This window comes from Callithrix jacchus, chromosome X, assembly GCF_049354715.1.
Source record: "Callithrix jacchus isolate 240 chromosome X, calJac240_pri, whole genome shotgun sequence".
In the NCBI taxonomy this organism is placed as follows: Eukaryota; Metazoa; Chordata; class Mammalia; order Primates; family Cebidae; genus Callithrix; species Callithrix jacchus.
The window spans coordinates 53361488-53389440 of NC_133524.1; the positions used below are offsets into that span (position 1 = coordinate 53361488).

Genomic DNA, 27953 nt, shown 5'->3' on the forward strand with positions numbered 1-27953 from the left:
TCACAGTTAATGAAACAATATCAGTACATTATTATTAATTAACGTCCATACTTTATTCCGATTTCCTTAGTTTTAACTTAATGTCCTTTTTCTGCTCCAAGATTCCATCCAGAATAGCATACTACATTTAGTCATCTTTTGTCTCCTTAAGCTCTTCTTGGCTATGACACTTTCTCAGGCTTTCCTTTTTTTTTAATGACCTGGAGTCATTTGAGGAGTACTGGTCAGGTATTTTATAGAATGTCCCTTAATCAGGATTAGTCTGATGTTTTCTTTCATGACTAACTGGGAATCATCCTGGCATTTGATACTTTTGTTCACCCACCCTGTTAGAGAGGGCCTCTGGTCTTCCTCTTCAGGGATGCTCTTAAGAGTCAATCGTAGGAGTCTAATATAGTTGGCCAGGGTGCTCATGTCCTTGGCTGAGGCATGGGAGGACAGGATGTTCTTTTCCCAGAGTAACATCTTGTTCCCTGTGCCCTCACTCTTCAGTCTGGACCTCTGAAAGGGAGGGCTGTTCTAGGTCTTTAAGGTCACATCTAGCCCCAAGATTTTGTCTTCACTGAAGGCCAGAGAAGACCAGACCTATTGGCTAAGACCTTAAACAGAAACCAGGAGGATAAAGAGTCATGGGCCAAATGTGCCCTAGGGCCTGTTCCCATGTTGAAACTACTTGTCTTCATATTCTTCCTAGCTTACCATCACTCATTTGCAGCACAGGGCCCTGCTCCTGGGTGGGAGGTTCCTGGGATTTCCTGGGACCAGAACTTTAAATTGCCATCTACTTCTGTGAGCAGAATCAGATTGGCAGGGACAAAACCAGATTGAAGAATGTCCCTCCTTAGGTGATCCAAAGGACCAGCACTGGCTCCCCCAATTGGGGGTGTGCAGAATGGTTGGGAAGGAATCCTATTATTCATTCAGTAAACACTTATGAGTACCTACTGTGTGCCTGAAGTACTGAACTGGGTGAAAGGGATACAGCAAGGAAACAAGATAGGGCAAGTCTTTGTCCTCCTGGAGCCTAGGGTCCAAGACAAATATTCTTAATATTTTTGTGCCATGGACCCTTTTGGTGATCTAGTGAAACCTATGGACCTTTTCTTTCTTTCTTTCTTTCTTTCTTTCTTTCTTTCTTTCTTTCTTTCTTTCTTCCTTCCTTCCTTCCTTCCTTCCTTCCTTCCTTCCTTTCCTTCTTTCTTTCTTTCAATGGAGTCTCGCTCTTGTCATCCAGGCTGGAGTGCAGTGGGGCGGTCTTGGCTCACTGTAACCTCCACCTCCTGAGTTCAAGTGATTCTCCTGCCTCAGCCTCACAAGTAACTGGGATTACAGGCACCTGCCACCACAGCAGGCTAATTTTTGTATTTTTAGTAGAGACAGGGTTTCACCATGTTGGCCCGGCTGGTCTGGAACTCCTGACCTCAGGTGATTTGCCCACCTCCATCTCCCAAAGTGCTGGGATTGCAGGCGTGAGCCACTGCGCCCAGCTGGACCTTTTCACAGAAAAAAAAATCGTTTTAAGTTCATAGAATAAAATATCTAGATTACAAAAGAAATTGGTTATATTGAAATATAGTTATTAAAATATGGAAAAAGCAAATATGTACTATAGTATAATTGTATATGTACTCCCCATTCATCCATTAAATCATAAGATTTAATGGAGGGTCTAATGACTATCATGATTTTTAAATAATCGAGATTATTATTTTCAAGAGATCTGCAATATCTATAACGTGATATGAAAATCTCTGATTTCTATCAGTGACCATCAGTACTGTTACTACTACTGCTACTATGGCTAGTTATATTCTTTATTGAAAAAATGCTAAATTTCCGTAAGAGGAGAGGGAAAATAAAGATGTAAATTTGTTCCCATCCAAATTCAAGGACCTCTCCAAACCCTGTCCCCAGACTCGATTAGAGGTCTGTAGAATCCAAATTAAGAACTCTTGCAAATAAGAGGGTCCTTCCCTTCTCTCCTTCCTTCTTAAACAGCTTTCCTTTGGAAGACGAAAGGCCTGAGTTTTATTCTGGGTCTTATTGCGCCGACTGCCGGCGGTGTATGGTGAGACGCCTTAAAGACTGGTCGTTGTGGGGAGTGGCAATGGGAAGAGACAGGGCCAGAGCGCGCGAGGGGTGGGACCTGCTGTGTGACTTCAAATAAGTTAGTTTGCCTCTCTGGGTCGGAAGTTCTGTCCGCCTGAGCACTGGGAAAGAACTTGGAGGAGAGAACTTAATTATTTATCCCCCAGGCAACTGATTTATATGTTCTCTCATTTTATCGTCACGCATTGTGAGGAAAATTTCAAAACATCTTTCCATTTCCAGATGGTTAAACTGAGGCACCTAGCAAGGTTGTCACTTGACCGTGTCTCAGTATCAGGGACCGGTGGGTGCCGCGCCACATCCCTATAACCACCTCATCCTCCATGCATGTGGAATTAGGAACTCTGCTCACTTTGAGCGAGAGAAAACTGGCTCAGGGATCCCTGCAGGTGGGTGTGGAGCCGTGGGAAACTGGGTGCGAATCGCGTCTCTTAGCAGAGCAGAGGCAGTGCAAGGTGGCTTATGGAGAGTAAGACGTCAAAGAAGCCAAGCATCTCTCGATTGTTCGGTGACTCGCGCCTGCGTATTCCCAACGAGCCCCCCACCAACCCCGTCAAATAGACCGGAAACTGATAAAGACAAGAACTCCTTTCCTGGCCAATCCTGTTAAAGTGTGGGCTTGGCTCTTAAACCAACCAAAGTCCCCCGAAGGGGCAGAATTTTCCTAAATTTGGATCTAAGCCTCGGGGACAGAAATAAAGTGCCTCCATTCCCAACCAATCCCAGGAAAGGCAGAAGGGCAATCCTCCAATGGGAGCCGGGGAGCTGTCCGTAGCGGCGTAGGTCCGTGCTCCTGCTCGCGCTCCAGCCCGCGGAAGGGTCGCGTTCAGTGTATCTTCCAGATCATGCTGTAAGGTCCTCGTATCAACGCGTGCGCGCGCGCGACGGCGACGGCGGCGGCGACGACGGCGGCGGCGACAGGAGCGTTTGCGCCGACGCTGACGGCAGGAGGTGTAAGGTAAGAAGCCCTGGACGTCTTATTTTCTTTTTCCATCCTGAGCTCCTTTGACCAGGCCTTAGGGAACTCACCTTCGGTTATCAGCAAAATTCCGTTTATTCTCATCCTGGCATCCTGGCGGTTGGGGGGAGTAGCAGCGGGAAGAGGCCGGCCGGAGCGTGCGAGGGGTGGGGCCTGCGCGAGCTTTTAACTGGGCGGCCTCTAAACCCTAGGTCAGCTGGTAGCGGAGGATCCTGCGGGTAGCAAAGAGAGGCCGAATAGTCCTGCGGCTCCCAGCCGGCAACCAAGTGAGTACCCTGCAGAACACTCGGTGCCCGGTGCTGTCCTCCGCGGCCCCACCTGCTACCCTCGGGGTCTTTCGAAATGATTCCGTGCAGGCCTGCCGCTCACAGGATCATCTGCGTTCGTGTCTGTGTCTGCATATCCTCTCCCATTTCTGTCTCTTTCTGTCTGTCTCCCTTTTGAGACATAGTAGACATAAGATGCTGACCTGACCAGTTTAAACCAGCTATGAGACCTTGAGCCATCTCCTTCACCCACCTGGGCCTCAGTTTCCTCATCTGTCAAATGGGGATCTAATAATCTGTACCTGAGACAGTGCATGTGCGTTACTTTGCCTAGCACTCTGTCCCTAGAAGATTTTCAATAAATAATGACTATCTTGATTCAAAAGCATATTGTCTCTCTTGATCTCTGTCTTTTCTGTCTCTGACCTTTTCTCCATTGGATCTTTCGGAATGCTTGTCTTTCTCTGTTACTGTTTTTCCTCTTTTTACTTGTTTCTTTCTTAACCCTAAAGAGGCTAGAGGTGCATAGTTTATAGCAATAAGTTTGGCCCGAGGACATGAGCTTAGCCCGGGGCTCCTACCTGTGCTGTGGGTGAAAAATGGAGCCTGGCTTTGGGTTACTTCTGGTCTCATTGAGGAGAGAACTCTCTTTGCTCCCCAGCCTACTCTGTTAAACAGGTAAAGACACCCAAAGTGGGCAGCAACTTAGATTAAAAAACTTTTTAATGGCCCCTTATATAAGGTTAGTCACTACAAGAAGCCCACAGATCTCCTGGTTACATCTCCATACAGCCCTGGACATCCTATTTTCTGTTTCCATCCTGAAATCCTTTGACCAGGCCTTAAGGAACTCACCTTCAGCTATCAGCAAAATTCCCTCCATTCTCATCCTGGCTTCTGAATACTGCCTTTATTTTCTCACTATGCTTTGGTCGTTCTCATACCTGTTGGACCCAACATTGCTTTCTTTATATATATAAGGTATATCTTGGAATGCTTTGCTATTCTAAAATGAAGTGCATAGAAAATAGAATCTATCTACACACATAATTCCCTGAAAACTAATACAATACCCTAATTGTAATATAGGGAGTAGTAAAGGAAGAGTAATATATAAAATTATTATATAATATCACATAATATATAATATTACTGTATATTACATCATATGTATTTAAAGACTGGGATATGACTCCACTAGAAGACCTAATGAAATGGTCTTACACTTAATGATAGTGACAGCTACATGTGTGTTGATTGGTGGCTCAGAAGCCACAGGTAGGGTGACACAGTTTTCCTAAATGATGAACTTTCTTCACAAAGTTCTAAACAAAACAATGTGGATTAGTTTCTCAATTTATATGGTTCTTGAATTTCTGGAAAAATCAGTATATATTTTAAGAGGGTCTATCCATGATTAGACCCTCTTAACCTCTCTGACCTTATCTCCCACCACTCTCCCTCCTTGTTCACTCTGTCCACTCATGCTGGCCTCATTATTATTTGAACACCTTAGGAACACTTACACCTCGGGGGTTTTGTGTACTTGAAATGCTCTTTCCTCAAATATCCACAAGGCTCAGGCCCTTACTTCCTTCAGGCCTCTACTCAGCTGTCACTTTCTCAGAGGGCCCCTCTGACCATCCGGTTTAAAATCCCGGCTCTCTCCTATCATGCCCCTGCTCTATCTGTTCCGTGGCATTCTACACCTTCTTCACAGTGTAGTGTTAAGTGCTTAGTATGTTTGCTGTTGATTGTCTGACTCTCCCACTCAATTGTAAGCTCCAGAAGGGCAGGGATTTTTGTCTTTTGTGTTCTCTGATATAAACCTATTACCTAAAGTAGTGCTTGACACCTGGTAAACTTTCTCTCAGTGAATATTTGTTGAATGAATAAAAGAATAAATAAACAGGTTTTTCACCTACATGAATGTCTGCTGAGATACTCTAAAGGTGTATGGGATGTGGTATGATTCTTTGTGGTGTGAAGCTATCCTTTACACTGCAGAGGGCTGAGCGTCCCTGGTCTGTAGCCAGGGTTGTCACTGATGATCTCCAATTATTGTCACAGTCAAAAATGCCCCCCAAACAGGGCCAAGTGTGATGGCTCACACCTGTAATGCCAGCACTTTAGGAGGCCATGGTGGGTAGATCGCTTGAGTCCAGGAGTTCGAGACCAGCCTGGGCAACGTTGTAAAACCCCGTCTCTACAAAAATTAGCTGGGTGTTGTGGCACATACCTGTGGTCCCAGCTACTTGCGCAGCTGAGATGGGAGGACTGCTTGAGCCTGGGAGGAGGAGGTTGCAGTGATTTGAGATCACACCACTTCCATCCAGCCTGGGTGACAGCCAGACCCTGTCTTAAAAAAAAAAAAAATAGGTCGGGCATTGTGGCTCACACCTGTAATCCCAGCACTTTGGGAGGCCAAGGCGGGTGGATCACCTGAGGTCAAGACTTCAAGACCAGCCTGGCCAACATGGTAAAACCCCATCTCTACTAATAATACAAAAATTAGCCAGACTTGGTGGCATGTGCCTGTAGTCCCAGCTACTTGGGAGGCTGAGGTAGGAGAATCACTTTTTTGAGATGGAGTTTCGCTCTTGTTACCCAGGCTAGAGTGCAATGGCACGATCTTGGCTCACCGCAACCTCCGCCTCCTGGGTTCAGGCAGTTCTCCTGCCTCAGCCTCCATTATAGGCACGCACCACCATGCCCAGCTAATTTTTTGTATTTTGAGTAGAGACGAGGTTTCACCATGTTGACCAGGATGGTCTCGATCTCTTGACCTCATGATCCACCCGCCTCAGCCTTCCAAAGTGCTGGGATTACAGGCTTGAGCCACTGCACCTGGCCTGTTCTGTTTTTTTTGAGATGGAATCTCACTCTGTTGCCCAGGCGAGAGTGCAGTGGCATGATTTTGGCTCACTGCAACCTCTGCCCCCCAGGTTCAAGTGATTCTCCTGCCTCAGCCTCCCGAGTAGCTGGGACTACAGGCACATACCACCATGCCCAGCTAATTTTTGTATTTTTAGTAGAGACGGGGTCTCACCATGTTGGCTAGGCTGGTCTTGAATTCCTAACCTCAAGTGATCCACCCACCTCAGCCTCCCAGATTGCTGGGATTACAGGTGTGAGCCACCAGGCCTGCCCAAGAATTTTTGAACATAAAATAATTTCAGACTTTTAAAAAGCTGCAAAAATTTACAAGAATTCTCATATATTCTTCACTTAGATTTTCCAAATGTTAAGAAATTATATAACTACAGTCTGGGTGCAGTGGCTCACACCTGTAATCCCAGCACTTTGGGAGGTTGAGGGGGTGGATCACCTGAGGTCAGGAGTTCAAGACCAGCCTGGCCAACGTAGTGAAACTCCATCTCTACTAAAAATACAAAAATTAGCTGGGTGTGGTGCCACACACCTATAATCCCAGCTACTTGGGAGGCTGAGGCAGGAGAATTGCTGGAACCCAGGAGGCAGATGTTGCAATGAGCTGAGATCGCACCACTGCACTCTAGCCTGGGCGACATAGACTCTATCTCAAAAAAAAAAAAAAAAAAAGAAAGAAATTATATAATTACAGTTTAACTACAAAATTAACATTGGTACATACAGGCATATCACAGGTTCAGTTCCAGACCAACACAATAAAGCAAGTCAGATGAATTTTTTGGCTTCTCAGTGCATATAAAAGTTATGTTTACATCGTACTATAGTCTATTAAGTATATAATAGCATTGTATCAAAAAAGTATATACCTTAATTTTAAAATGCTATATTCCTAAAAAATGCTAATGATCATCTGAGGCTTCAGCAAGTTGTAATTTTTTGCTGGTGAAGGGTCTTACCTCGGTGTTGATGGCTGCTGACTGAACAGGGTGGTGGTTGCTGGTTGGGGTGGCTATGGCAAATTCTTAAAATAAGACATTAATAAAGTTTGCTGCATTGACTCTTGCTTTCATAAAAGGTTTCTCTGTAGCACGTTATTCTGTTTAATAGCATTTTATCCACAGTAGAACTTCTTTCAAAACTGGAGTCAGTCCTCTCAAACCCTGCTACTGCTTTGTTAGGATTACGTAATACTCTAAATCCTTTGTTGTCATTTCCACAGTATTCCCAGCATCTTCGCCAGGAGTAGATTCCATCCCAGGAAATCACTGTTTTGCTCACCCATAAGAAGCAACTCCTCATCTACTAACTTCTTTTCTGAGACGGGATCTCACCTCTATCACCCAGGCTAGAGTGTAGTGGCACAGTCATGGCTCACTCTAGCTCTCCCAGGCTCAAGCAGTCCTCCTGCCTCAGCCTCCCAAGTAGCTGGAAGTATGGGTGCGGGCCACCATGCCCAGCCAATTTTAAAAATTTTGCAGAGGTGGAGTCCTGTTATGTTGTCCAGGCTAGTCTCTAACTCCTGGCCTCAAGCAATCTTCCTGCCTCAGCCTCTGGAGTAGCTGGGACCACAGGTATATGCCACCATGCCCAGGAATTTTTAAAAATATTTATGTGGATACAGGGTCTCACTTCGTTACCCAGGCTCTATTAAAGTTTTATCATGGGTCAGGTGCAGTGGTCACACCTGTAATCTCAGCACTTTGGGAGGCCAAGGCGGGTAGATCGCTGAGGTCAGGAGTTCAAGACCAGCCTGGCCAGCATGGTGAAACCCCGACTCTACTAAATATACAAAAAAATTAGCCAGGTGTGGTGGTGGGTGCCTGTAATCCCAGCTGTTCAGGAGGCTGAGGCAGGAGAATCTCTTGAACCCAGGAGGTGGAGGTTGCAGTGAGTTGAGACCACACCACTGTACTCCAGCCTGGGCAACAGAGCGAGACTCCATCTCAAGAAAAAAAAAAGTTTTGTCGTGAGATGGCAGCAGTTCAGTCACTTCTTCAGACCCCACTTCTAATTCTGATTCTCTTGTTATTTCCACCATCTCTGCAGTTACTTCCTCTTCTGAAGTCTTGAACCCCTGAAAGTCATCCCTGAGGGTTGGAGTTAACTTCTTCTACACTCCTGTTAATGTTGATATTTTGACCTCTCATGTATCACAGATGTTCTTAATGACTTCTAGAATGGTGAGTCCTTTCCAGAATATTTTCAATTTACTTTTCCCAGATCCATCAAAGGAATCACTGTCTTTGGCAACTATAGCCTTACGGAATGTATTTTCTAAATAATAAGATCTGAAAGTCAGTATTACTCCTTGATACATGGGCTGCAGAATGGATGTTGTGTTAGCAGGCATGAAAACAGTGTGAATCTCCTTGTACATTTCCATCAGAGCTCTTAGGTGTTCGGGTACATTGTCAATAAACAGTAATATTTTGAATGGAATCTTTTTATCTGAGTGCCAGGTCTCAGCAGTGGGCTTAAAGTATTTAGTAAACTATGCTATAAACAGATTTGCTGTCATCCAGCCTTTGTTGTTCCATTTATAGAGCACAGACAGAGTACAAAGACCCTAGGATTTTCAGAATGGTAAATGAACACTGGCATCAAGTTAAAAGTCACCAGCTGCATGAGCCTCTAATAAGAGAGTCATCCTGTCCTTTGAAACTTTGAAGCCAGGCATTGACTTCTCTCTAGCTGTGAAAGTCCTAGATGGCATCTTCTCCCAACATAAAGCTGTTTCATCTACATTGAAAATCTGTTGGCCGGGTGCAGTGGCTCACATCTGTAATCCCAGCACTTTAGGAGGCTGAGGTGGGCGGATCACGAGGTCTGGAGTTTGAGACCAGCCTGGCCAACATGGTGAAACCCTATCTCTACTAAAAATACAAAAATTAGCCAGTCGTGTTGGCGGGTGCCTGTAATCCCAGCTACTCAGAAGGCTGAGGCAGGAGAATCACTTGAAACTGGAAGGCGGAGATTGCAGTGAGCCAAGATTGCACCCCTGCACTCCAGCCTGGGCAACAAGAGTAAAACTGTCTTTAAAAAATAATAATAATAAAAACAAAATCTGTGGTTCATCAACTGTCTTGGCTAGATTTTTCCTCATAAATTCCTGCAGCTTCTACATCAGTACTTGTTGCTCCACCTTGCTCTTTTATGTTATGGAGATGGCTTCTTTCCTTAAACCTCATGAACCAACTTTTACTGGCTTTCAACTTTTCTTCTTGCAGCTTCCTTACCTTTCTCAGCCTTCATAGAATTGAAGAGAGTTAGGGCCTTGCTCTGAATTAAGCTTTAGCTTAATGAAATCTTGTGGCTGGTTTGATTGTCTAGCCAGACCACCGAAACTTTCTCTATATCCACAATAACACTGTTTCACTGTCTTATCACTCATGTGTTCACTGGAATAGCACTTTTAATTTCCTTTGAAAACTTTTCCTTTGCATTCGCAACTTGGCTAACTGTTCGGCGTGAGAAGCCTAGCCTTTGGCCTCTCGGCTTTCAACATGCCTTCCTCACAAACCTTAATTATTTCCAGCCTTTGATTTAAAGTGAGAGATGTTGAAGGCCGGGTGCAATGGCTCATGCCTGTAATCCTGGCAGTTTGGGAGGCTGAAGCGGGAGGACTGTCTGAGCTCAGGAGTTCCAGACCAGCGTGGGCAAGATGGCAAGACCCCATCTCTAAAAAATAAAATAAGTAAATAAAGTGAGAGATGTTGAGACTCTTCCTTTCACTCGAATACTTAGAAGCCATTGTGGGGTTATTAATTGGCCTAATTTCAATATTGTTGTGTCTCGGAATAGGGAGGCCTGAGGAGAGGGAGAGAAACAGAGGAATAGCCCATCAGTGGAGTAGTCAGAACATACATATTTGTCAGTTCAGTTTGCCATCTTTTTTTTGTTTTGTTTTTCTGTTTGTTTGGTTTTTTTTTTGAGACAGAGTCTCACTCTCTCATCAGGCTGGAGTGCAGTGGCGCCATCTCGGCTCACTGCAACCTCCGCCTCCTGGGTTCAAGCAATTCTCCTGCCTTAGCCTCCCAAGTAGCTGGAATTACAGGCATGCGCCACCATGCCCAGCTAATTTTTGTATTCTTAGTAGAGACAGGGTTTCACCATGTTAGCCAGAATGGTCTCGATCTCTTGACCTTGTGATCCGTCCACCTCGGCCTCCCAAAGTGCTGGGATTACAGGCGTGAGCCACCACATCCAGCCCAGTTTGCCATCTTTTTTTTTTTTTTTTTTTTGAGATGGAGTTTTGCTCTTGTTACCCAGGCTGGAGTGCAATGGCGCGATCTCGGCTCACTGCAACCTCCGCCCCCTGGGTTCAGGCAATTCTCCTGCCTCAGCCTCCTGAGTAGCTGGGATTACAGGCACATGCCACCATGCCCAGCTAATTTTTTGTAATTTTTAGTAGAGACGGGGTTTCACCATGTTGACCAGGATGGTCTCGATCTGTTGACCTCGTGATCCACCCGCCTCGGCCTCCCAAAGTGCTGGGATTACAGGCTTGAGCCACCGCGCCTGGCCTGCCATCTTATACTGGTTTGGTTCATGGTACTCTAAAACAGTTACAATAGTTACACCAAAATCACTGATCTAGGCAGGGTGCAGTAGCTCACGCCCATAATCCTAGCACTTTGGGAGGCCGAGGTGGGCAGATTGCTTGAACTCAGTAGTTCAAGACCAGCGTGGGCAAGATGGTGAAACTCTGTCTCTGCAAAAAATACAAAAATTAAGCTGGGCGTCGTGACATGTGCCTCCAGTCCCAGCTACTCGGGGAGGCTGAGGCAGGAGAATCGCTTGAGCCCAGGAGGCAAAGGCTGCAGTGAGCTGGGATCACACAACTGCACTCCAGCCTGGGCAATAGTCTTGAAACCCTGTCTCAAAAAAAAAAAAAAAAAAAAAAGCACTGATCACAGATCACTGTAACAGATAGAATAAAAGGTTTGAAATGTGAAAATTACCAAAATGTAGGACAGAGACACTAAGTGAATACATGCTGTTGGAAAAGTGGTACTAATAGATTTGCTCAATGCAACATTGCCACAAACCTTCAATTAGTGAAAGACATAGTATCTGTGAAGTGCCATAAAGTGCAACACAATAAATGAGCTATTGCCTGTACTCTTAATGAAACTGCAGGGTTTATTTAGATTACATCAGTTTTTCCACTAGTGCCACATTTCTTTTCAAGGATTCCGTTCAGGCTCCCACATTACATTTAGTCATCATGCTTCCTTGGGCATTAACAATATGGAACAGTTCTTTAGTCTTTCTTTGTCTTTTATTATTTTGACCATTTAGAAGAGTCCTGGACAGTTATTTCATAGAATTTGGATTTGTCTCAAGTTTCACTGTGATAATATTCAAGTTGTGTAATTTTAGTGAGAATACTGCAGAAGAGAAGTTATGTCTTCAGTGCTTCCTGTCAGGAGGCACGTGATGTCATTTTGTCCTGATACTGGTTTTGTTCACTTTGAGTCCTTGTTTAAGGTGGTGTCTGTCAGGTTTTTCCACTGTAGTTCCTCTTTTTTCCTTCGTGATTTTTTTTTTTTTTTTTTTTTTGAGACAGAGTTTTGCTCTTGTTACCCAGGCTGGAGTGCAATGGCGCATCTCGGCTCACCGCAACCTCCGCCTCCTGGGTTCAGGCAATTCTCCTGCCTCAGCCTCCTGAGTAGCTGGGATTACAGGCACACACCACTGTGCCCAGATAATTTTTTGTATATTTAGTAGAGACGGGGTTTCACCATGTTGACCAGGATAGTCTCGATCTCTCGACCTCGTGATCCACCCGCCTTGGCCTCCCAAAGTGCTGGGATTACAGGCGTGAGCCACCGCGCCCAGCCCTCCTTCATGATTAGTAGGTGATTTAATACTTTGAGATTATGTAAATATCAACCACCCTGTTGTAAATCTCAAATCATCAGAATATACCATCAACTACCACTTTGTATCATCATATACAGACATACACACATATCTGCCCCTGTCATTACCATTTCTACATTAGCTATGATCTCGCTGTCATTCTTTTTAACACTGGTCCAGTCCTAATTCTTGGTGATTTTAGTATCTTTATAGCTGATCCTTCCAGTATTTTCATCTGTCAGTTCTGTGATTTACTACCCCACAATGATCTTGCCTTTCAGTTCCTCCTCAGCTACCTACTCCAATAGTCTGACTTTTTTTTTTTTTTTTTTTTTGAGACAGAGTCTCACTCTGTCACCCGGGCTGGAGTGCAGTGGTACGATCTCAGCTCACTGCAGCCTCTGCCTTCCGGGTTCAAGTGATTTTCCTGCCTCAGCCTCCAGAGTAGCTGAGATTACAGGTGCCTGCCACCACACCCAGCTAATTTTTGTAGAGAAGGCATTTCACCATGTTGGCCTGGCTGGTTTCAAACTCCTGACCTCAAGTGATCACCCTACTCAGCCTCCCAAAGTGCTGGAATTACAGGCATGAGCCACCACATCGGGCCTGACCTTTGGTCTTATCAGTACCCATGACTGCATTGTTTCCATATACTCAGTTTCAAGAAGCCAGTACCTCCTATTTTTCTAGCCCACCCCAGCTAGTACTCCAGCTCCAGCAGTCCTTCAACCCCACTGGGACTGAACGTTTTCACTTCCTTCACTTCCCCCATGCTCCCATGTTCCTCCTTTAATCAGCTTAGATTCCATGGCCCACTGTTACAATCATTCCTGGGCAGAGTCTCACATCCCTTTGCCCTCTGTCACTTCAGCGTACTTACCGTCCACTTTACAGGGCATAGCCTCAGCCTTGGCTAAATCCAGCTCTCTGCTCCATTGCATTTCCTCTCCTGCCCTCCTAGATTGTTTCATACCTTCTCTCCTGACATCTTCAACATTTCCTCTCCCATCCTTACACTCAGGCTTCTTACTTGACTGAAAAAAATGAAAACCATTGGAATAAAACATCTACCAATTCCCACCATGACATCCAACCACCACACAGCATCTGTACACATATACTCTGCCTTCGTCTCTGTTCTAGATAAGCTACTCCTACTGTCATCAAAATCTTGTCTCTCTCTACTTTGTCACTTGATCCTATTGTCTCTCACCTACTTGAGGACATGGTTCTACCAGTTTTCCCCTCTCTGCAAGATCATTCTCATTAGCACATAGACATTCTGTTACTTCTTCCATCTTTTCATTGCAACTTCATTGAGATATATGTCACATATCATTCAATTCACCTTTTATTTATTTATTTTTGAGACAGGGTCTTACTATATTGCCCAGGCTGGACTTGAACTCCTGGGCTCAAGTGATCCTCTGGCCTCAACCTCCTAAGTAAAATTCACCCTTTTAAAGGGTACTGTTAAAAATAATAATAAATACTGTTATAAATAAATAAAAGTATACAGTTTAGTAGTTTTATTTATTTATTTTTATTTTTTCAGACAGAGTCTCATGCTGTGACCCAGGCTGGAGTGCAGTGGTGCAGTTTTGACTCACTGCAACTTCTGCCTCTTGGTTCAAGTGATTCTCCTGCCTCAGCCTCCCAAGTAGCCAGGATTACAGGCAGGCACCACCACACATAGCTAATTTTTGTATTTTTAGTAGAGACAGGATTTTGCCATGTTGACCAGTCTGGTCTCAAACTACTGACCTCAAGTGTTCCACCTGCTTCGGCCTCCCAAACATGATCAACTTTAGAACATTTTCGTCCCCCTCCCCCACCAAAGAAGCTTCATACTCATTAGCAGTCACTTCCTGTTAGTCTTCTACCCAGTCTTAGCCACCCACTAATATACTTTCTGTCTCTATCTAGAGATTTGTCTATTCTAGATATTCCATATAAATGCTATCATACAAGATACTGGTCTTGATGGCTGGCTTCTTTCGCTTAGCATAATGTTTTGAGGTCCATCCATGTTGTTGCATGTATCATTCCTTCCTATTGCCAAATAATATTGTGTTGTATGGATCTACCATATTTTGTTTATCCATTCCTCGGTTGGTCAATTCAGTTGCTTTCATGTTTGGCCAATATGACTCATGTTTCTCTGAACATTGGTGTACAAGTTTTTGTGTGGATATATGTTTTGTTTCCTCTTGGGTGGATAGCTAGGAGTAGAATTGCTGTCATATGGTGGCTCTGTGTTTAACTTTCTTTTTCTTTTTGAGACAGTGATCTTTTCTTTTCTCACTCTGTCGTCCAGACTGGAATGCAGTGGCTCGATGTTGGCTCACTGCAACCTCTGCCTCCTGGACTCAAGTGATCCTCCTACTTGAGCCTCCTGAGTGGCTGGGACCAAGGGCATGTGCCAGGACACCTGGCTAATTTTTGTGTTTTTTGTAGAGATGGAATTTTGCCATGTTGCCCGAACTGGTCTCAAACTTCTGGGCCCAAGTGATCTGCCCTACTCGGCCTCCCAAACTAGTGGGATTATAGGTGTCAGCCATGATGCCTGGCATTACATTTTACTTTTTGAGGAACTATCAAACTGTTTGCAAAAGTGGCTATGCCATTTTACATTCCTACCAGCAATGTATGAAGGTTTCAATTTCTCCATATCCTCATAAACACTTTTTGATTGTCTTTTTTATTATAGCCATCCTAGTGAGTATGAAAATGGTGTCTCATTATACTTTTAATTTTCATTTCCCTAATAATTCATGATATTGAATGTTCTTTTATGTGTTTGTATATCTTTGGAGAAATGTCTATTCAAATTCGTAGCCCATTTTTTAACTGAATTATGTGTCTTTTTATTACTGAGTTGCAGGACTTCTTTTTTTTTTTTTTTTTTTTTTTGGAGATGAAGTCTTGCTCTGTCGCCCAAGCTAGAGTACAGTGGTGTGATCTTGGCTCACTGTAACCTCTGCTTCCTGAGTTCAAACAATTCTCCTGCCTCGGCCTCCCATGTAGCTGGGACTACAGGCACATACCACCATGCCTGGCCAATTTTTTTTTCTTGTATTTTAGTAGAGGTAGGGTTTCACCGTGTTGCCCAGCTGGTCTCCAACTCCTGAGCTCAGGCAGTCTGCCTGCCTCAGCCTCCCAAAGTGCTGGGATTACAGGTGTGAGCCACTGCACCCAGCCAGGATTTCTTTGTATGTCTGGATATAAGTCTTTTGTCAGATAATATGAATTGCAAGTATTTTCTCCCATTCTGTGGGTTGTCTTTTCGTTTTATTGATGGTATCTTTTGATGTACAGTAGTTTTTACTTTCTGTGATGTCTAGCTTACCTATTTTTTTGTCACTTGGGCATTTGGTATTATATCCAGTAAATCATTGTCTAACTCAAGGTGACAGAGGTTTATTCCTATGTTTTCTTCTAGGAATTTTATTATTTTAACTCTTACATTTAAGACAGTGATCCATTTTGAGTTATTTTTGTTTCAAGACAGGGTCTCATTCTGTCACCCAGGCTATAGTGCAGTGACATGATCACAGCTCTCTACAGCCTTGACTTCCTAGGCTCAAGTGATCCCCCCCACCTCAGCCTCCCGAGCAGCTGACACTACAGCTATGAGCCATCACACCCAGCTAACTTTTGTATTTTTTGTAGACATGAGATCTCCCAGTATTGCTCATGCTGGTCTCAAACTCATGAGCTCAAGTGATCCTCCCACCTCAGCCTCCCAAAGGGCTGGGATTACAGGCATGAACCACTGTACTCAGTCCATTTTGAGGTAACTTTTGTGTATTGTGTGAGAGTAGGGGTACAAGTTTATTCTTCGGACATGGATATTTAGTTTTTTCAGCACCTTTTGTTGAAAAATACTCTTTTTACCATTGGATTGTCTTGGCAACCTTATAAAAAATCAACCATAGACCAGGCATGGTGACACCCATCTGTAGTCCCTGCTACTAGAGAGGCTGAAGCAGGAGGATCAGTTTAGCCCAGGAGTTCAGGGCCAGCCTGGGCAACGTAGTGACACCTCATCTCTGAAAAAAAAATAAAGAATTGACCATAAAACAAACATAAAGGTTAACTTCTGGACTCTCTATTCCATTGATTTGTATGTCTTTCACTCTGCTAGATCACACTGTCTTATTAATTACTATAATTGTAGTAAGTTTTGAAATCAGGAAGTGAGCGTCCTCTAACTTCATTCTTTTTCAAGATTATTTTGGCTATCCTTGAATTTTCATATGAATTTTAGGATCAGCTTTCCAATTTCTTTCTTTTTTTTCTTTTCCTTTACACATAGGATCTTTCTCTGCTGCCCAGGCTGGAGTGCAATGGTATGATCATACTTCACTGCAGCCTTGGACTCCTGGGCTCAAGTGATCCTCTTTGCTTTTTTTTTTTTCTTTAAGAGACAGGGTCTTGCTTTTAAGCCCAGGCTGGTATCAAACTCCTGGCTTCAAACAATCCTCCTGCTTTGTCCTCCCAAAGTGCTGGGATTACAAGCATGATCTACCATACTCAGCAGTTTGTCAATTTCTTTTTTTAAAAAAAAAAAGGACAACTGGAATTCTCATAGAGATTATGTTGAATCTCTATATATCAACTTGGGGAGTATTGTCATTTAACAATATTGTCTTAATAGTTTGTGAACATGGGTTTTTTTTTTTAGATCTTTAATTTCTTTCAGGAGTGTTTTATAGTTTTCACTACAAGTCTTATAGTTCCTTTGTTAAATTTATCCATGGGCATTTTATTCTTTTTGATACTACCTTAAAATTTGATTTTTTTAATTCAAAAAAAATTTTTAGGTCAGGCACGGTGACTCATGCCTGTAATCCCAGCACTTTGGGAGGCCGAGGTGGGCGGATCATGAGGTCAGGAGATCGAGACCATCCTGGCCAACATGGTGAAACCCCTTCTCTACTAAAATACATAAAAGACCTGTACCCTAAAGACATTGATGAATGAAACTGAAGATGATACAAATACATGGAAAGATACCCTGTGATCATGAATTGGAAAAATTAATATTGTTAAAATGTCCATACTACTCCAAGTGTTCTACAAATTGAATGCAATCCCTACAAAAATTCCATGATGGCTGGGCATAGTGGCTCACACCTGTAATCCCAGCACTTTGGGAGGCAGAGGTGGGCAGATCACCTGAGGATGGGAGGGAGACCAGCCTGACGAACATGGAGAAACCCCACCTCTACTAAAAATGCAAAATTAGCTGGGCATGGTGGCACATGCCTGTAATCCCAGCTACTTGGGAGGCTAAGACAGGAGAATCACTTGAACCTGGGAGGCAGAGGTTGCGGTGAGCCGAGATCAAGCCATTGCACTCCAGCCTGGGCAACAAAAGCAAAACTCTGCCTCAAAAAAAAAAAAAAAAGTTCCATGATTTTTTTTTACAGAAAAATGAAAAAAATACTAAAATCTGTATAAACCACAAAAGACAGCAAATGGTCAAATTAATCTTGAGCAAAAAGAACAAAGCTGGTAATACCAGCACTTTGGGAAGCCAAAGTGAAAGGACTGCTTGAATTTAGGAGTCTGAGACCAGCCTGGGCAACACAGTGAGACCTGTCTCTACAAAAAAAAATTAAAAATTAGCTGGCTGTGGTGGTGTGCACCTGTAGTCCTACATACTTGGGAGGCTGAGGTGGGAAGATTGCTTGAGCCCAAGAGTTTGAGGCTGCGGTGAGCTACGATCACAATGCTGTGCTCCAGCCTGGGTTACAGATCAACACCCTGTCTCAAAAAAAAAAAAGGAGGGCAGGCACAGTGGCTCATGCTTGTAATTCCAGCACTCAGGAGGCTGAGGCCGGGGAATCACTTGAACCTGGGAGATGGAGGTTGCAGTGAGCTGGGATTGCGCCTGTACTCCAGCCTGGCAACAGAACAATACTCCATCTCAAAAAAATTTTTTTTAATTTCATGCTTTTATCTTAGAGGCAGGGCTTTGTTTTTTTGGAGACAAAGTCTTGCTGTCTTGCCCAGACTAGAGTGCAGTGGCTCCATCATAGCCCACTGCAGCCCACTCATGGGATTATAGCTGTGAACCACTACATCTGGCTGTATTTTTTCTTAATTTTATTTTTTTGAGGGGTGGGGGCAGAGTCCCACTCTGTCACCCAGGCTGGAGTGCAGTGGCCCGATCTTGGCTCACTGCAACCTCTCCCTCCTGGGTTCAAGCAGTTCTTGTGCCTCAGCCTCCCAAGAACCTGGGACTACAGGTGTGTGCCACCACACCCAGCTAATTTTTGTATTTTTATTAGAGATGAGTTTTTGCCATATTGGCCAGGCTGGTCTTGAACTCCTGGCCTCAGGTGGTCCACTGGACCTCAGCCTCCCAACGTGCTGGGATTACAGGCATGTGCCACTGTGCCCAGCCCTTTATTTCACTTTTTGATTGTTCATTGCTAGTGTATAGAAATACATTTGATTTTTGTTTATTGATCCTCTATCATGCTGAACTTGTTTATTCAAATCATTTTTTGGTGGATTCCTTGGAATTTTTTAATATGCAAAATCATGTTATCTCTACATAGAGATAGTTTCACTTTTTTCTTTCCTATCTGAATGCCTTTTTTGTTTATTTGTTTGTTTGTTTGAGATGGAGTCTCGCTCTGTCATCCAGACTGGAGTGCAGTGGCGCAATCTCAGCTCACTGCAACCTCCACCTCCTGGGTTCAAGTGATTCTCCTGTCTCAGTCTCCCAAGTAGCTGGGATTACAAGCACCCACCAGCATGCCCGGCTAATTTTTGTATTTTTACTAGAGATAGGGTTTCACCATGTTGGCCAGGCTGGCTGGAGCTGCAAACCTCAGGCGATCCCCCCACCTCAGCCTCCGAAAGTGCTGGAATTACAAGCATGAGCCACTGTGCCTGGCCTCCTTTTGTTTTTTTGAGACAGGGTGTTGATCTGTAACCCAGGCTGGAGCACAGCATTGTGATCATAGCTCACCGCAGCCTCAAACTCTTGGGCTCAAGCAATCTTCCCACCTCAGCCTCCCAAGTATGTAGGACTACAGGTGCACACCACCACATCCAGCTAATTTTTAATTTTTTTTGTAGAGACAGGTCTCACTGTGTTGCCCAGGCTGGTCTCAGACTCCTAGATTCAAGCAGTCCTTTCACTTTGGCCTTCCAAAGTGCTGGTATTACCAGCTTTGTTCTTTTTGCTCAAGATTAATTTGACCATTTGCTGTCTTTTGTGGTTTATACAAATTTTAGTATTTTTTTCATTTTTCTGTAAAAAAAATCATGGAACTTTTTTTTTTTTTGCTTTTTTTCTATAGCTATTGTAAATGGGATTGCTTTCTTGATTTATTTTTCAGGTAGTTTGTTGTTAGTGTATAGAAATGCTACTGATTTTTGTATGCTGATTTTATATCCTGCAACTTTACTGAATTTATTTGTTCTAGCAGTTTTTTTTGTTTTTGTTTTTGTTTTTGTTTTTGAGACAGAGTCTTGCTCTGTTGCCAGGCTGGAATGCAGTGATGCAATCTTGGCTCACTGCAACCTCTGCCTCCCGGGTTCAAGCGATTCTCCTGCCTCAGCCTCCCGAGTAGCTGGGACTACAGGCGCACGTCATCACGCCCGGCCACTTTTTGTATTTTTAGTAGAGACAGGGTTTCACCTCGTTGGCCAGGATAGTCTCAATCTCCTGACCTCATGATCCACCCACCTGGGCTTCCCAAGTGCTGGGATTACAGGCATGAGCCACGGCGCCTGGCCCAATTTATGTCTTTTTGTAATGTGTATCTGTTAACAAATTATTGTAGATATTATTTTAATAATTTTACCTCTAAATGTATAAGCAGTCTATACACTATTACAGTATTATAGTATTCTGAATTTGACTGTATACTTACTTTAACCAGTGAGTTTTATATTCATATCTTTTCCTGTTACTAATTAGCATCCTTTTCCTGCAGCTTGAAAAATTAGCACAGGGGTGTCCAAGGGAGAGAATACAGTCATGGGTTCTTAGTTTCTGTTTCTGGTTGAGCCAATAAATCCCCTTCCTTTACTGCTTATCACTAGAGACAGAAACTAAAAACCATGGCTTCAGGCTTCTGAAAGCTTAAAATAAAACAAAACAGAATAACAGCAACAACAAAATGAGGCAGGTTGGGCAAGCTAGCTTTAGCATTTCTTGTAAGACAGATCTGGTGGCAATGAACTCCCTCAGCTTTTGTTTGTCTTGGAAAGTCTTTCGTCTCTCCTTCATTTCTTGTTTTTTAATTATTTTTTGTATTTCAGTTGGTTTTGGGGGAACAGACCGTGGTTGATTACATGAGCTTAAATTCTTTAGTGGTGATTTCTGAGATTTTGGTGTACCTAACACCCAAGCAGTATACACTATACCCAAGGTGTAGTCTTTTATCCCTCACCACCCCCCACCCTTTTCCCCAAGTCCCCAAAGTCCATTGTATCATTCTTATGCCTTCGCATCCTCATAGCTTAGCTCCCACTTATGAGTGAGAACATACAATGTTTGGTTTTCCATTCCTCAGTTACTTCACTTAAAATAATGGTCTCCAGTTCCATCCAGGTTGCTGCAAATGCCATTATTTCATTCCTTTTTATGGCTAAGTAGTATTCCGTGGGGTGTATGTGCAGACACACACCACACTTTCCTTATCCACTCTTAACTGATGTGCATTTGGGCTGGTTCCATGTTTTTGCAGTTGTGAATTGTGCTGCTATAAACATGCATGTGTAAGTGTCTTTTTTGTATAATGACTTTTCTTCTTCATTTCTGAAGAGCGGCTTAGCTGGTATAGTCTTCTTGGTTGGAAGTTTTTTCCTTCAGCACACTGAATACATGATTTTACTTTTTCATGGCCTATAAGGTCTCTGCTGAGAAGTCAGCTGCTAGCCTTATTAGAATTCCTGTACCTGTTACTTGCTTCTTTTCTCTATTTTTTTTAATTGCATTTTAGGTTTTGGGGTACATGTGAAGAACATGCAAGATTGTTGCATAGGTACACACGTGGCAGTGTGATTTGCTGCCTTCCTCCCCATTACCTATATCTGGCATTTCTCCCCATGCTCTCTCTTGCCAACTCCCCACTCCCCGCTGTCCCTCCCCTATTTCCTCGACAGACCCCAGTGTGTGATGCTTCCCTCCCTGTGTCCATGTGTTCTCATTGTTCAACACCCACCTATGAGTGAGAACATGTGGTGTTTGGTTTTCTGTTCTTGTGTCAGTTTGCTGAGAATGATGGTTTCCAGGTTCATCCATTTCCCTACAAAGGACTTGAACTCATCATTTTTTATGGCTGCATAGTATTCCATGGTGTATATGTGCCACATTTTCCCTGTCCAGTCTATCATCGATGGGCATTTGGGTTGGTTCCAGGTCTTTGCTATTGTAAACAGTGCTGCAATGAACATTCGTCTGCATGTGTCCTTATAGTAGAACAATTTATAATCCTTTGGATATATACCCAGTAATGGGGTTGCTGGGTCAAATGGAATTTCTATTTCTGGGTCCTTGAGGAATTGCCACACTGTCTTCCACAATGGTTGAACTATTTACACTCCCACCAACAGTGTAAAAGTGTTTCTATTTCTCCACATCCTCTCCAGCATCTGTTGTCTCTGCTTCTTTTCTCTTGATGCTTTCAAGGATCTTCTCCTTGTCCTTGATTTTTGATGGTTTGATTATATGTTTTTGTATAGTCTTGTTTTCATTTAATTTGATTGTAGAACTTTGACCTATGCCTGGACATTTGTATCTTTCTCCAAACTTGGAAATCCTTCTGTTATTACTTTTTAAAGTAAACTTTCTGTTCCTTTGTCTTTGTCTTCTCCTTCATGAATTCTATAATTCAAAAATTTTCTCTTTTGAAGCTATCTTATAAATCCCATAAGCTGTCTTATTTCCTTCTCATTCTTTTTTTTTTCCTCCTATGACTGTTTATTTTCAAATAATCTGTCTTCAGGTTCACAGGTTATTTTTTCTGCTTGATCAGTTCTGACTGGGATATCCCACTCAAGGGATATCCACAGAGTATCTTGTGAGCATGAGATGATTATAATTATGAACTTTAACAAGACTTTATCTTGGCAAGCTTCTTCTTGCCCATGGGCAGCTGTCATTTGCAGGGATAGCAGTCAGTTCCAGCCACGAGAGCATGGCTGTAGGGGAAGATTGAGGTGCCCTTATCAGCATTCTTCACGGTGACAGCTTTGTGTCTAGAGAAGCATACAGCCAGGACCAGCACCACTTTCCCAGGTTTTATGAACTTGCCCATTTCAACAGCAACCAACTAAGCCTACAGCAGAAAACACAAAAAACAAGCAAAAACCCCCTAATTTTTAAAATAATTTCAATCTCTGTTAAATGTTTCATTTTATTCATTTTTTCACGATATTATTGAATTGTTTCTGCATATTTTCTTGGAGTTCTGAGCTTCCTTTATATAATTATTTTGAATTCTTTGTAAGCCAGTTCATAAATCTCCTCTTTTTAGGGTCAGTTACTGGTACTTTCTTTTGTTCATTTGGTGGTGTTGTGTTTCCCTTTCCTTTCCCTGATTGTTCTTTTTTTTTTTTTTTTTGAGGCAGAGTCTCATTCTATCACTGCCCAGGCTGGAGTGCAGTGGTGCAGTCTCAGCTCACTGCAACTTCTGCCTCCCAGGTTCAAGCTATTCTCATGCCTCAGCCTCCCAAGTAGCTGGGATTACAGGCATGTTTTTGTATTTTTAGTAGAGACAGGGTTTCACCATGTTGGCCAAGCTGGTTTCGAACTCCTGACCTCAAGTGATCCACCAGCCTCAGCCTCCCAAAGTGCTAGGATTACAGGTGTGAGCCCCTGCACCCAGCCGATTGTTTTTATTTAAAAAAAAAATTTTTTTTTTTGAGACAGAGTCTCCCTCTGTCACCCAGGCTGGAGTGCAGTGGCATGATCTTGGCTCACTGCAACCTCTGCCTCCCAGTTTCAAGTGATCCTCCTGCCTCAGCCTTTCAAGTAGCTGGGACCACAGATGTGCACTACTATGTCCAGCTAATTTTTTGTAGAGATGGGGTTTCGCCATGTTGCCCAAGCTGGTCTTGAATTCCTGAGCTCAAGTGATCCACCTGCCTCAGCCTCCCAAAGTGCTGGGATTATAGGCATGAGCCACCACTCCAGGTTAAATTTTTTTTCCTTAAAAAATAGAGACAGGGTCTCACTGTGTTGCCCAGGCTGGTCTCAAACTCCTGGGCTCAAGCAGTCTGCCCACCTTGGCCTCCCAGAGTGCTTGGGATTATTGGCATGAACCACTGTGCTTGACTTCCCTGATTGTTCTTGATCCTTGTGGCTGTGCATTGATGTCTGCACATCTGAAGAAGTGAAGACTCATTATGGTCTTTGCAGACTGGCTTTGTCTGGGAAAGCCCCTCACCAGTCAGCCTGTCCAGAGATCCTGGACTGGCCATCTGGCATGTTCTGTGGGTGGGCTTGCTGCTGGAATCCTCAGGCATGCTAGTCTGGTGTCTGGGTCAGCAGGTGGGTGGACCGACGTCTGGGTCCATGGGGCTTGGCGTGGAGCCTGGATCCAAACAGATGGACCTGTTCATCGGGTATGTGGAGGTGGGCCTGGAGCCTAGGTCCACAAGGGCACAGCTGGTTCCTGGAGCTGTGGGAGCCAGTTTTATGTCTGGGTCCACAGGGGCTGAAGTGGTGCTCAGGTGGACCTGGAGCCTAAATCTGCAGTGTCAAGCCTGGGTTCTGGGTCCATGGGGGCTGGCCTGGATCCTCAGTCTGCAAGGGTGGTCCTAGAGCCTCAGTCCACAGGGGTTGGTTTGGCACCAGAGATTACTAGGGTGGGCCTGAACTCTGGGTCAGCTGGAGCCTGGGGCCATGAGGACCAGCCTCAAGCCTGGGAACTGTGTGGTGCTGGGGCCAGTGTGGAGCCTGGATTTGCTAGCACAGGGATCTACTGGGATGTACCTGGACCCTGGGTCTGTTGGAGCATGGAGCTGCAGGGACCAGCCTGAAGGGTGGGGCCACAGAGAACAGCCTGCCACTGGACAGGCCCAGAGTCTGTGTCTGCAGGTGCCAGCCTGGTACTTGCATCTAGAAGTGCTCTCCTGGTGCTAGCGCAGGCCTGCAGCCTAGGACTATGTAGGTCGACCTGGTTCTGGGTTGGGCTGGAACCTAAGGTAGTCCTGGAGCCTGGGACCACATGCCCTGGGGCCTGGCACTGGGTGGGCTGGGAGCCTGTGTCCACAGGGTCTTGCTGGATGCTGGGTTTGTAGGTGCTGGCCTGACGCCTAGTGCTGTGGGGGCTGGCTTAGTGCTTCAGGGACTGGCCTGGTGGTAGGGTGGGCCTGAAATCTTGGGCCATGGGGGCCAGCCCCATGCTGAGGGTGATCTGGGACCCACGGCCACCTGGGTTGGCCTCTTCCTGGAAGAAACCTGGTACCTGAGTCTGTGGGGGCTGACCCGGCACTGGGGTGGCTCCAGAGACTGAGATTGCCAGGCAGGCCTGGAGTGAGAGGCAGTGGAATCTAGTCTGGTGCTGGGGCAGGCCTGGAGGCTCAGTCTACAGGTACCAGCCTAGAGGCTTGGGCTGTGGGTGCCTGCCCGGCGCTGGGTTTGACTGGGGCAGGCCTGGTGTTGGGGTCCAAGGGAAAGCCCAGTGCTCACCTCCTTCCTCTTTCTGGAAGACAAAGTATCTCTCTTCCCACAGTGCTGCCTGGGGTTAGGGGAGGGGTGGCATTGATATGTGGAACTGTCTTATCTACCTTCTTCATTGTATCTTTTCTTATTTCTGTGCTACACCACATGCTGTAAACTCTCACCTGGTTTCCTTAGCTCTCAGGAAGTATTTTCGTGTATGGATTGTTTTCCAAATTGACGTTTCTGTTGGGGGGGCGAGTACTGGAAAGTCCTACTCTGCCATCTTGCTGCCATCTGGACTCCCAAGGTTTCTTGTTGATCTGTTTTTGTTTTTGTTGTTGTCATAGTTGTTTTTCTTGTTGCTGTTTATTTGTTCAGTGACATTTCTGAATTCCTTTTGTGGATTCCATCTCCCCCTGCATTATGTGGTCTCTGAGTTGTCTAATAGCAGCTTTTTTTCTTTTCAGTTCTTGTTTTTCTTTTTAAGCTTGGATTCCTAGGGGTCACACCTGGTAAATAAATATAATTTGATGGTCAGCCAATGATTGGTCAGAATATATCCTTAAATGCCTTGCCTGTGCATCTTTCACCCCTTGCCAAGAGGATCTGTGTAAGAAAGCATTGCCTTCATGAAGAGGGAAATTAAGTAATAACAATGGTAGTCTGTAATTGCTGCATAATGAAATAAAGTTGACTGTGTTGTGTTCAATATAAAACCTAACCCCCAGCTCTGCTTAAAATTAACTAACTCCCTGTAAAACATACCTTATTTATTCTCCCCACATTCTCAGCAAAGTTCCCAGGCATCTCAAGACTCCTGTTTTTCTTGCTAACCAGCTGCAAGATCACAGGGCAAGATAACACCCAAAGAATGTACAGGTGTTTCTCAAAATGTTGTTTTTCAAATGTTGTATACCTCACAGGGCATGTTACAAATTAACTGTTCTTTGTTCTGGCTTCTGTAAACCTGTTAGCTGCTACATCATCCTGGATGTATAAAAAGTACTCCATTTTCTTTGTCCTTTGCTCAGCCTTGGAATGCTAATCCACTGAGCCAGTGACCACCTTAATAAAATCCTTCTGTTTCACCCATTGGTCTCTCCAGTTTCCTGAATATTCTGCAGCATTCAAAGTCCAGCCAGTATAGGAGATAGCCTTAGCTTTCACTTTCTGCTTGCACAGGTCCTGCAGTCAGCCAGAAGTGAGTGGTTTGGGTCCTTTCCTGTCCCAGCTCTTTCCTTGGCAAGCACATAGCCTTGAGTATGTTCATAGCCCTTGAGATCCCTAGGAATATGTCAGAGCTTTTCAAAGTTTCCTATGGTTGTCTCATTCTCTAGGATTTCCTGTAAAATTCTCTAAGTGGTCAGATGTCTCTGTTGTCTGGAATTTGGTCACCTTTTGGATCCTGTACCACTGAGCTAGGGAGGGAGGATGGGAATACAAGTGAAATGTCATAGACCCCACTGGCTTACCAAAATTCAATAGTTTATTTGGATAGATGATTTTCATTTCATTCTGTGGCTTTGGTTAATTGCCAGAGTTCTAAAATGGTTGATTTGAGTTTGTTTGTATCTTTTCACTGTTTTAGAGGGAAAGTGAGTTCATCAAAGTCCTATCTAGTCTACCATTCCATCTATCTACTGTTACTCCTGTCTTTTAAAATAAACCTTTAAATCCTTTTCATCTCACATGCCCTTGCAGTTATGACTTAATTTCTCAATTCCCCTAACAGCAAAACTCTTCAAAGAGTTTTCATTCCTCACTTTCTCTACCCTTTTCCTATTTGCCATTTGTTCATAGAACATATATTAGATATATGATAAAAGAATAGTCAGGATGCGGTGGCTCACACCTGTAATCCCAGGACTTTGGGAGGCCAAGGTGGGCGGATCACTTGAAGTCAGGAGTTCAAGACCAGCCTGGCCAACATGGTGAAATCCTGTCTCTACTAAAAATATAAAAATTAGCTGGGTGTGGTGGTGGGCGCCTGTTATCCCAGCTACTTGGAAGGTTGAGTCAGGAGAATCGCTTGAACCCAGGAGGCGGAGGTTGCAGGGAGCCGAGATCATGCCACTGCACTTCAGCTTGGGGGATACAGTGAGACTCCATCTCAAAAACAAACAAAAACCTCCAGAGTATATACATTATACACATGAGTTAGAATAATATAATGAAAACCCAAGAGCTCACAAACCCACCCAAGAACATTAATGATAGCATCTACCCATGTGTCATTTTCTGTTCCATTCCTCACCCTTCCTACCACTCCACTCCTAAAATCACTACTTTCCTAAGTCTTTTGCTTAACATTCACTTGCCCTTTTTTGATATATGGAATTTTTAAAATATTTGTGGGGATGCTTAACCAATACATTGTTTATTTGACTCAGTTGTGAACCTTGTGAAAATAGTATCATACTGTATGTGGTTTTTTTGTTTTTTTTTTGAGACTGAGTTTCACTTGTCACCCAAGCTGGAGTACAGTGGTATGATCTTGGCTTACTGCATCCTCTGCCTCCTGGGTTCATGTGATTCTCCTGCCTCAACCTCCCGAGTAGCTGGGATTACAGACATGCATCACCACACCCAGCTAATTTTGTATTTGTAGTAGAGTCAGGGTTTCACCACATTGGACAGGGTGGTCTTGAACTCCTGACCTCAGGTAATGCACCTGCCTCGGCCTCCCAAAGTGCTGGGATTGCAGGCATGATCCACCACGCCTAGCCCTGTATGTGGTCTTCTGAGACTTAACTGTTTTCATTGAATATTATTACTTTTCTAAGATTCACCTATATGTTGTTGCATGTAGCTAGAGTTTGTTCATTCTCAGTGCTGTACAACCCTTGGGTGACCAGAAGACAAATTGTCCATTCATCTGTTATTGGACATTTGGGTCATTTCCAGCATGTTGCTTTTACGGACATTGCTACTATGAGCATTCTTGGGCATGTCTCCTGGGACACACACACACCCATTTTTCTAAGGTCTACAGACCTAGGAATGGAATTGTTGGTTAATAGAACATCCAAAAGTTCGACTTGACAGGATTATGCGAAACTGATGGTACCAATTTATACTACTTTCAGAAATGTATAAGAGATCCCATTGATCCACATCTTCATACACTTGATATTGTCCTCCTTAAATTTTGTTATTATACCGAGTGTAAAATGATATTTCATTGGGGACATATTAGCATTTT

The 27953-nt window shown here is 44.0% G+C and overlaps 1 long non-coding RNA gene across 2 annotated transcripts in view; it reads left to right on the top strand.

Annotated features, from left to right (window-relative positions):
• The first annotated feature begins 2937 nt into the window (after positions 1-2937).
• Positions 2938-27953, top strand: part of LOC103790240 (uncharacterized) — a 79176-nt gene continuing 54160 nt past the window's right edge. For both annotated transcript variants that reach the window (XR_013531741.1, XR_013531742.1), the window contains exons 1-3: positions 2938-3067; positions 3280-3354; positions 8293-8426. This is a non-coding gene — a long non-coding RNA (uncharacterized LOC103790240). The remainder of the gene's footprint in view (positions 3068-3279; positions 3355-8292; positions 8427-27953) is intronic.